A 10,813-nucleotide genomic window follows, 5' to 3' on the forward strand; every position below is an offset into this window, starting at 1 on the left:
AATGGCGGAGAAATACCATGTGGTAGGTAGGTATGGTGGACACAAATGGCATAGTGTTTGGCTCAAGGATTTGGATGCACGAGAAGAATTCCTCTCAATACAAGGCTAGGCTAGCAAGGTTGTTTGAAGCAAACTCAAGTATAAAACGGTGCAGCAAGACTCACATATGAACATATTGTAAGTATTATAAGACTTTACATCGTCTCCTTGTTGTTCAAACACCTTAACCGAGAAAATATCTAGACTCTAGAGACCAATCATGCAAACCAAATTTTAACAAGCTCTATGTAGTTCTTCATTAATAGGTGCAAAGCACATGATGCAAGAGCTTAAACATGATCTATGTGAGCACAACAATTGCTAAGTATCAAATTATTCAAGACATTATACCATTTACCACATGCGGCATTTTCCGTTTCCAACCATATACCAATGAACGAAGTAGTTCAACCTTCGCAATGAACATTAAGAATAAAGCTAAGAACATATGTGTTCATACGAAACAGCGGAGCGTGTCTCTCTCCCAAACAAAGAATGCTAGGATCCGATTTTATTCAAACAAAAACAAAAATAAAAACAAACGAGACGCTCCAAGTAAAGCACATAAGATGTGACGGAATAAAAATATAGTTTCACTAGAGGTGACCCGATAAGTTGTCGATGAAGAAGGGATGCCTTGGGCATCCCCAAGCTTAGATGCTTGAGTCTTCTTAAAATATGCGAGGGATGAACCACGGGGGCATCCCCAAATGTTGTGGGTATACTTTATGGGTATATCAACGGCATGGCCTAGATCCGGCAAGCCCGGGTGGCCCATAGATGGTGATGAGGCATGTGGCCCATCGGGCGGCCCAGTTGCTGTAGATCCGGAAGGATGAAGTCCAGCCCAGGAACAGGAAGCCGGATCTCTACCGACCTACGAAGGAGGCCAGATCCGTGACGGCCCATGAAGTATCCGGATCTAGCACGTACTTGGAGAAAGGCGGATCCTTGACGTACACGGCAAGACATTGTACCGTAGTTAGGCAACTTGTATTCCGGCTAGGACTCTCCATGTAAACCCTAGATCCGTGCGCCTTTATAAGCCGGATCCCGGGAGCCCTAGAGGCACAACCACAACTCATTGTAACAACGCGAAAGCGCCCGGATAATTCCGGACAAGCAGCGAGTAGGCCATGTCATCGTGCGGGTGTTCCGAAGCTGGGTAACTCGCGTACCACCGTCCCGTGTGCACTCCGCCCTATGGCCCCTACTTCTTCTCCCCCTCGTGAGGATCCCTCCTCCGAGGTACCGTCGATTAGGCAACGACGGTTGGCGCCCACCGTGGGGCCTCGCGGCGTCCGGGAGGCCGGAGCCGGGAGGGTTCCGCCATGGGAAGCTACGACGACACCATCGCCGTGGGGCGTGTCCTTTACGCCGGAAATCTGCCGATCGTCCCTCCGGATGAGTGTTGGATTCCGGCTAAAACCGACCCCGTCAAGCTCTCCATCGTCCCGGTTGGCGGCATACACATCCTCATCGGGAAACCGTCGATTCCGACGGAAACCCACCGGTAAGTAGCGCCGACGCGACCGCCGGCCCGAGCGGGACGCAGCCGCGAAGATCCGATCCGAGACGCAGGAACTTCCTAGCGAAGATTCCGCCTTAGATCTGAAAAAGTCAAAACCCACCCAATCCGCCCCTGAGCAGGAAATAACGGTGGAAGACCAATGCAGATCCGCCTGGGTCTCCCAGGTGTTAGAGAAGCAAAGGTTTCACTTCGTACACTTCTTGGCATACCGCCGGAACCGCCCCTCAAGAAGCCGGAGCTGGTCCCGAGCAGGTCGTAGCCCCGGAAAACAACGCTGCTCCGGATCAGCAAGAGGCTGTCGGAGAAAGCGGAACTCCGGCGAAGAGTCGATTTTGGGAAATCTAAGCCCAATTTCCGGAGACACCCAATCCATGGACACCGAAGAGTTCGATCGCAAGGTGAAGGAATATGGATACGGTGAACAGACTCGAAGTTGATTCCGCCCGACCAAAGCGGTACTTGCAAGCGTAGCGGCGCTGGGAGAAAACGGATCGAAGAGGCAGGCACCCAATTCGACCCCCAGCCATCCCACCACGGATCTCCGATGTCGCGGGAACGGCCCGTAGGGATTCTTCCTCGGAGAGCCTCCGTTGCTCGAAGAGATGGTCGCACAAGCAGGCATGGATGCGGTTTATCGCTCGGATATTCTTAACAAACCCATCACTCCCGAAGACGTAGAAGCTTTAGAAGCTAAAGAGTGGAGCTGCTGGCCACGACCAAGAAATTCAAGGTCACCGCCGCCGCCATGCTTGGAGGAAAGGAAACACGCGCAGCTTTTGTGGAAGACTTCATCCGAGCGTGAGCGAGGAGGTGGACCAAGGACTGGCAAAAGTCAAGGAACTCCGAAAGCATTGGGAGGACAAGATCGTTGAAGCTCACCAGGAGGTCGAAAAAGTCCGGCGTGAGATGATAGCTCCCCGCAAGATCACTTTCGCAACTCCAACGGAGCAGCAGCCGTTCGCAACCCCAAAGGACAACATGACGAAAGCTGCAGAGATCTTGAAGAAAAGTAACGAGGAGATTGACATCGACTACGTTCGCACGCTCGTCGCCTCGGCGGTTAAACAGCAGAGCAAGGCAGACACTTCGCGCAAGTTAGAATCTAACCCGGAGCACTGCGTCTCCACTGCGCAGAAGGACGCCCGCGACAATCGCCATCGCGATGACGAATCGCGAACCGGATCCTCGGAACGCAGAAGGAAAGCCAGAGAACACCCAAATCCGATCCCCGTACCATCAAAGACGCCACCGTCAGATCCGAGAAAGGGAAAGGATGCAATGTACTCTGGACGAGACAAGTACCGCAACGCCTCTCCTCCGCCTAATGGTTACCCGCGTCCTCTGATACGTCTCCGACGTATCGATAATTTCTTGTGTTCCATGCCACATTATTGATAATATCTACATGTTTTATGCACACTTTATGTCATATTCGTGCATTTTCTGGAACTAACCTATTAACAAGATGCCGAAGTGCCGATTCTTTGTTTCTACTGTTTTTGGTTTCAGAAATCCTAGTAAAGAAATATTCTCGGAATTGGACGAAATAAAAGCCCGAGAGGCCTATTTTCTCACGAAGCTTCCGGAAGACCGAAGACGAAACGAAGTGGGGCCACGGGGAGCCAAACCCTAGGGCGGCGCGGCCCCCCCTTGGCCGCGCCGCCCGTCATCCGGGGCCCCCGTGCCCCCTCTCGACTTGCCCTTCCGCCTACTTAAAGCCTCCGTGACGAAACCCCCGGTACCGAGAGCCACGATACGGAAAACCTTACCGAGACGCCGTCGCCGCCGATCCCATCTCGGGGGATCCGAGAGATCGCCTCCGGCACCCTGCCGGAGAGGGGAATCATCTCCCGGAGGACTCTACACCGCCATGGTCGCCTCCGGAGTGATGAGTGAGTAGTCTACCCCTGGACTATGGGTCCATAGCAGTAGCTAGATGGTTGTCTTCTCCCCATTGTGCTATCATTGTCGGATCTTGTGAGCTGCCTATCATGATCAAGATCATCTATATGTAATTCTATATGTTGCGTTTGTTGGGATCCGATGAATAGAGAATACTTGTTATGTTGATTATCAAAGTTATGCTTATGTGTTATTTATGATCTTGCATGCTCTCCGTTACTAGTAGATGCTGCGGCCAAGTAGATGCTTTTAACTCCAAGAGGGAGTACTTATGCTCGATAGTGGGTTCATGCCGCATTGACACCGGGACGAGTGACGAGAAAGTTCTAAGGTTGTGTTGTCGTTGTTGCCACTAGGGATAAAACATTAGTGCTATGTTCAAGGATGTAGTCACTAGTTACATTACGCACCATACTTAATGCAATTGTCCGTTGCTTTGCAACTTAATACCTGGAGGGGTTCGGATGATAACCTCGAAGGTGGACTTTTTAGGCATAGATGCGGTTGGATGGCGGTCTATGTACTTTGTCGTAATGCCCAATTAAATCTCACTATACTCATCATGATATGTATGTGCATTGTCATGCTCTCTTTATTTGTCAATTGCCCAACTGTAATTTGTTCACCCAACATGTTGTTCGTCTTATGGGAGAGACACCTCTAGTGAGCTGTGGACCCCGGTCCAATTCTCTTTACTTGAAATACAATCTACTGCAATACTTGTTTTTACTATTTTCTCTGCAAACAATCATCTTCCACACAATACGGTTAATCCTTTGTTACAGCAAGCCGGTGAGATTGACAACCTCAGCTGTTTCGTTGGGGCAAAGTACTTTGGTTGTGTTGTGCAGGTTCCACGTTGGCGCCGGAATCTCCGGTGTTGCGCCGCACTACATCCCGCCGCCATCAACCTTCAACGTGCTTCTTGGCTCCTCCTGGTTCGATAAACCTTGGTTTCTTTCACGAGGAAAACTTGCTGCTTGTGTGCATCATACCTTCCTCTTGGGGTTGCCCAACGAACGTGTGAAATACACGCCATCAAGCATATTTTACGGCGCCGTTGCTCGGGGAGATCAAGACACGGCTGCAAGGGGAGTCTCCACTTCCCAATCTCTTTACTTTGTTTTTGTCTTGCTTTATTTTTACTACTTTGTTTGCTGCACTTATATCAAAATACAAAAAAATTAGTTGCTAGCTTTACTTTATTTACTGTCTTGTTTGCTATATCGAAAACACAAAAAAATTAGTTTACTTGCATTTACTTTATCTAGTTTGCTTTATTTACTATTGCTAAAATGAGTAATCCTGAAGTTGAAGTTCGTTCATTTAAGCAACAAGGGGGAGAATGTTTAAAAGATGCTTGGTATAGAATTAGTGATGCCCATAATAGGTGCACTAAGAAACACTCCACCACTATCCTACTCGGGAATTTTTATGTTGGTATCTCTAGGCTGGAATAGATATGTTCTTGATTGTCTCGCGGGAGGTAATTTCCTAGGCGCTCCCGCTTTAGAAGCTAGTTGCATTATTGAGAGTTTATTTGGAACACCACCTGTTAATGAAACTAAAATTGAAACCTCCCTTGAGGATGTTATGAAAAAGCTGGAAACCATAGAGAAAAATTGTAGTGTTGAAACTAAATTGGAAATATTACTTGATAATACTGATAAACTTGATAAAATCCTAGAAGGAATTAATAAAAGAATTGCTACTCTAGAAACTTGTGCTATCCATGATAATCAAACCCATAGAATTGGTAAACTTGAAGAAGCTATGGGAAAATTGGGTTCAACTTTTTCTTCTTTTAAATTTAATGAGAAAGCTTATGTGGGTAAGGAGCAAAAATTCATGTATGTCTCTAAGGTGCCTAAACCAAAGAATTACTATAGGCCTAAAATTGATAAAACTCCCAACACCGCTGGTAATGATGTTGATGCTTCGTCTCTCGATGTTACTTGATACACACTTTCTGCGCCTAGCTGAAAGGCGTTAAAGAAAAGCGCTTATGGGAGACAACCCATGTTTTTACCTACAGTACTTTGTTTTATATTTGTGTCTTGGAAGTTGTTTACTACTGTAGCAACCTCCAGAAACTCAATTCGGCTCCCGGGTGCGTATGATCCCTCTACCATAAAAACATATTTGCAAGTGTCAAAAAATTTTGACAAAAAAATTTACATGTACATCTCCATAATATATGTGTATTCGTCAAGTTTCACGAAAAAATGATGTTTTTTGTAGTCTAAGCGAAAAGGAGAAAATTTGTCTTGTGACAAGTCTTTGTTTCAGCACTGAATTTTGTCTTTTTTACACACGCCACATGACATGTCGATTTTTCATGAAACGACTTTGTGAGCGTGTAGCACATGAAGATGTACGTGCGAAATTTTTGTTTCAATTTTTTTGACATTTTAAAATGTGTCTAACATGTATTTCAAAATAAAGGGAGCATATGCTCCCATGTGCCAAAACATTACTCCCAGCAACCTCTCATTATCTTAGTTTTATGTTTTGTTGTGCCAAGTAAAGTCTTTGATAGAAAAGTAAGTACTAGATTTGGATTACTGCGCAGAAACAGATTTCTTTGCTGTCACGAATCTGGGTCTAATTCTCTGTAGGTAACTCAGAAAATTATGCCAATTTACGTGAGTGATCCTCAGATATGTACGCAACTTTCATTCAATTTGAGAATTTTCATTTGAGCAAGTCTGGTGCCATTTTAAAATTCGTCAATACGAACTGTTCTGTTTTGACAGATTCTGCCTTTTATTTCGCATTGCCTCTTTTGCTATGTTGGATGAATTTCTTTGATCCATTAATGTCCAGTAGCATTATGCAATGTCCAGAAGTGTTAAGAATGATTGTGTCACCTCTGAATATGTCAATTTATATTGTGCACTAACCCTCTAATGAGTTGTTTCGAGTTTGGTGTGGAGGAAGTTTTCAAGGATCAAGAGAGGAGTATGATGCAACATGATCAAGGAGAGTGAAAGCTCTAAGCTTGGGGATGCACCCGGTGGTTCACCCCTGCATATATCAAGAAGACTCAAGCGTCTAAGCTTGGGGATGCCCAAGGCATCCCCTTCTTCATCGACAAATTATCGGGTTCCTCCCCTGAAACTATATTTTTATTCGGCCACATCTTATGTGCTTTTTCTTGGAGCGTCGGTTTGTTTTTGTTTTTGTTTTGTTTGAATAAAATGGATCCTAGCATTCACTTTATGGGAGAGATACACGCTCCGCTGTAGCATATGGGCAAATATGTCCTTGGTTTCTACTCATAGTATTCATGGCGAAGTTTCTCCTTCGTTAAATTGTTATATGGTTGGAATTGGAAAATGATACATGTAGTAATTGCTATAAATGTCTTGGGTAATGTGATACTTGGCAATTGTTGTGCTCATGTTTAAGCTCTTGCATCATATGCTTTGCACCTATTAATGAAGAAATACATAGAGCATGCTAAAATTTGGTTTGCATATTTGGTTTCTCTAAGGTCTAGATAATTTCTAGTATTGAGTTTGAACAACAAGGAAGACGGTGTAGAGTCTTATAATGTTTACAATATGTCTTTTATGTGAGTTTTGCTGCACCGTTCATCCTTGTGTTTGTTTCAAATAACCTTGCTAGCCTAAGCCTTGTATCGAGAGGGAATACTTCTCATGCATCCAAAATCCTTGAGCCAACTACTATGCCATTTGTGTCCACCATACCTACCTACTACATGGTATTTCTCCGCCATTCCAAAGTAAATTGCTTGAGTGCTACCTTTAAAATTCCATCATTTACCTTTGCAATATATAGCTCATGGGACAAATAGCTTAAAAACTATTGTGGTATTGAATATGTAATTATGCACTTTATCCAATGTTAAGGAAATCGGTAATCGGTAACTGCTCGGTCGGCTTGGGAGCAGCGATTAATCGGAATTCGGACGATTAACTGATTTAATCGGTCGGCTATTAATCGGTGCAAAATATACAAATTAGCACTTAAAAATAGTTTATATAAGAAAAATAATAGTATATGAGCCTCTATATGCCTGGCCCTACTTGTCTAGAGCCCAAAATCTCAGAAAACATGTACTCTTCTCCTCCGTGACCTAATCTTCAAGGTCACGAGCGCATCAGGATCCACTAGCTGACGTCGTGTTCCTTCCTTCCACTTCATCTCCTCTCACCTCTGAAGTTTATCTTCTCCCACCACCTACCTAGGGTACGAGCCCTCTTACACCTCAACCACCTACCCTATTGAAGGCATCCTCGAGTTCCTGCACGAGCTCCTGTATCGAGGTGCGGGGAACTGCGAGCAAGCCGGTCTAGGAGGGCAAGTAACTAGTTGGTGACAGTGGAAATCGAGCTGCTGGAGGCTGCAATCAAGCGGGAGCTTCGCAAAACCTATTTTATTTGGGAGGGGTAGCGCCTGTACTTGCAATATGCATTAAAAAAATTGTAACTTTTTTGACCAAGTGTAGTAGTTAATCGGGAACATACCTAGTAATCGGACTTTCAATATGATTAATCGGGCTAAAGGATTAACACAAGCGATTAATGGTAATCGACACGGTCAGGCCCCTAGTAGCGATTAATCGGCCTAGTAATCGCTGAATCGGCCTAGTTTTTGAACAGTGACTTTATCTCTTATTAAGTTGCTTGTTGTGCGATAACCATGTTTACTGGGGAACGCCATCAACTCATTGTTGAATTTCATGTGAGTTGCTATGCATGTTCGTCTTGTCTGAAGTAAGGGCGATCTACACCGAGTTGAATGGTTTGAGCATGCATATTGTGAGAGAAGAACATTGGGCCGCTAACTAAAGCCATGATTCATGGTGGAAGTTTCAGTTTTGGACAAATATCCTCAAATCTCTAATGAGAAAAGAATTAATTGTTGTCAAATGCTTAAAGCATTAAAAGAGGAGTCCATTATCTGTTGTCTATGTTGTCCCGGTATGGATGTCTAAGTTGAGAATAATCAAAAGCGAGAAATCCAAATGCGAGCTTTCTCCTTAGACCTTTGTACAGGCGGCATAGAGGTACCCCTTTGTGAAACTTGGTTAAAGCATATGTATTGCGGTGATAATCCAGGTAGTCCAAGCTAATTAGGACAAGGTGCGGGCACTATTAGTACACTATGCATGAGGCTTGCAACTTATAAGATATAATTTACATGATGCATATGCTTTATTACTACCGTTGACAAAATTGTTTCATGTTTTCAAAATCAAAGCTCTAGCACAAATATAGCAATCGATGCTTTTCCTCTATGAGGACCATTCTTTTACTTTCAATGTTGAGTCGAGTTCACCTATTTCTCTCCACCTCAAGAAGCAAACACTTGTGTGAACTGTGCATTGATTCCTACATACTTGCTTATTGCACTTATTATATTACTCTATGTTGACAATATCCATGAGATATACATGTTACGAGTTGAAAGCAACCGCTGAAACTTAATCTTCTTTTGTGTTGTTTCAATACCTTTACTTTGAATTATTGCTTTATGAGTTAACTCTTATGCAAGACTTATTGATGCTTGTCTTGAAGTGCTATTCATGAAAAGTCTTTGCTTTATGATTCACTTGTTTACTCATGTCATACACATTGTTTTGATCGCTGCATTCACTACATATGCTTTACAAATAGTATGATCAAGATTATGATGGCATGTCACTCCGAAATTATCCGTGTTATCGTTTTACCCGCTCGGGACGAGCGAGAACTAAGCTTGGGGATGCTGATACGTCTCCGACGTATCGATAATTTCTTGTGTTCCATGCCACATTATTGATGTTATCTACATGTTTTATGCACACTTTATGTCATATTCGTGCATTTTCCGGAACTAACCTATTAACAAGATGCCGAAGTGCCGATTCTGTTTTCTGCTGTTTTTGGTTTCAGAAATCCTAGTAAAGAAATATTCTCGGAATTGGACGAAATAAAAGCCCGGAGGCCTATTTTCTCACGAAGCTTCCAGAAGACCGAAGACGAAACGAAGTGGGGCCACGGGGAGCCAAACCCTAGGGCGGCGCGGCCCCCCTTGGCCGCGCCGCCCGTCATCCGGGGCCCCTGTGCCCCCTCTCGACTTGCCCTTCCGCCTACTTAAAGCCTCCAGTGACGAAACCCCCGAGTACCGAGAGCCACGATACGGAAAACCTATGCGAGACGCCGTCGCCGCCGATACCATCTCGGGGGATCCTGGAGATCGCCTCCGGCACCCTGCCGGAGAGGGGAATCATCTCCCGGAGGACTCTACACCGCCATGGTCGCCTCCGGAGTGATGAGTGAGTAGTCTACCCCTGGACTATGGGTCCATAGCGGTAGCTAGATGGTTGTCTTCTCCCCATTGTGCTATCATTGTCGGATCTTGTGAGCTGCCTATCATGATCAAGATCATCTATATGTAATTCTATATGTTGCGTTTGTTGGGATCCGATGAATAGATAATACTTGTTATGTTGATTATCAAAGTTATGCTTATGTGTTATTTATGATCTTGCATGCTCTCCGTTACTAGTAGATGCTCGGCCAAGTAGATGCTTTTAACTCCAAGAGGGAGTACTTATGCTCGATAGTGGGTTCATGCCTGCATTGACACCGGGACGAGTGAGAAAGTTCTAAGGTTGTGTTGTCTTGTTGCCACTAGGGATAAAACATTAGTGCTATGTTCAAGGATGTAGTCACTAGTTACATTACGCACCATACTTAATGCAATTGTCTGTTGCTTTGCAACTTAATGCTGGAGGGGTTCGGATGATAACTCTGAAGGTGGACTTTTTAGGCATAGATGCGGTTGGATGGCGGTCTATGTACTTTGTCGTAATGCCCAATTAAATCTCACTATACTCATCATGATATGTATGTGCATTGTCATGCTCTCTTTATTTGTCAATTGCCCAAGCTGTAATTTGTTCACCCAACATGATGTTCGTCTTATGGGAGAGACACCTCTAGTGAACTGTGGACCCCGGTCCAATTCTCTTTACTTGAAATACAATCTACTTGCAATACTTGTTTTTACTATTTTCTCTCGCAAACAATCATCTTCCACACAATACGGTTAATCCTTTGTTACAGCAAGCCGGTGAGATTGACAACCTCACTTTGTTTCGTTGGGGCAAAGTACTTTGGTTGTGTTGTGCGGGTTCCACGTTGGCGCCGGAATCTGCTGGTGTTGCGCCGCACTACATCCCGCCGCCATCAACCTTCAACGTGCTTCTTGGCTCCTCCTGGTTCGATAAACCTTGGTTTCTTTCGAGGGAAAACTTGCTGCTGTGCGCATCATACCTTCCTCTTGGGGTTGCCCAACGAACGTGTGAAATACACGCCATCATCCTCC

The sequence above is a fragment of the Lolium rigidum genome, chromosome 5 (assembly GCF_022539505.1).
Source record: "Lolium rigidum isolate FL_2022 chromosome 5, APGP_CSIRO_Lrig_0.1, whole genome shotgun sequence".
Classification (NCBI taxonomy): Eukaryota; Viridiplantae; Streptophyta; class Magnoliopsida; order Poales; family Poaceae; genus Lolium; species Lolium rigidum.